The sequence below is a fragment of the Chrysochloris asiatica genome, unplaced genomic scaffold, assembly GCF_000296735.1.
Source record: "Chrysochloris asiatica unplaced genomic scaffold, ChrAsi1.0 scaffold00887, whole genome shotgun sequence".
Lineage (NCBI taxonomy): Eukaryota > Metazoa > Chordata > Mammalia > Afrosoricida > Chrysochloridae > Chrysochloris > Chrysochloris asiatica.
This window is the reverse complement of record NW_006409405.1, coordinates 1,468-2,067: the sequence shown is the minus strand read 5'-3', so window position 1 is coordinate 2,067 and position 600 is coordinate 1,468.

Genomic DNA, 600 nt, shown 5'->3' with positions numbered 1-600 from the left:
CTTGTCCTTTCAAGTGGAGATTTCCCACCTCAGAAGATTCTGAATGGGGTTCAGGATTCCATCTATGATCTTATGTAATGCAGAGGTTCTACGGAGGGCTTCCTTCACTGGGCACATTGTAGCCCCATTTTAGATATTTCAATCAGTTATAGGCAGAAGATGGACTTACAAGTTTTATATGGTGATATTTCTGGCTATTCCTTTCTTTCCCCCTCAAGTGTCTATTTTATAATGGTATGCCAGGGAAACCAAGATTCAAAAGACAGCCAAGCATGTTAACATTATTTCCCCCATTTTGCCCATTTCAACCATGTCTCAATGCCTATTTCCCCAAACCCTGTTGTTCCAAGGTTGTGCAAACATCATTATTTACCACTTATCCCATGCAAACCTGCCTAATTGTTTTCACATCTGCCTTGTTCTTCCATTCTCCTCCCATTCTTGTATATTGCCCCCCTCCCTAGCACCCAAACTAGACTGTGTCTACTCCCTACCCCGTGCTGCACCGTCCCCTCCCTACCCTCACCCACTCCCCACATCCTGGTAACCAGCATAGAATCCCCCCACATGTTAGTATGGTTTTTTTTGTGTTTTTTTTTT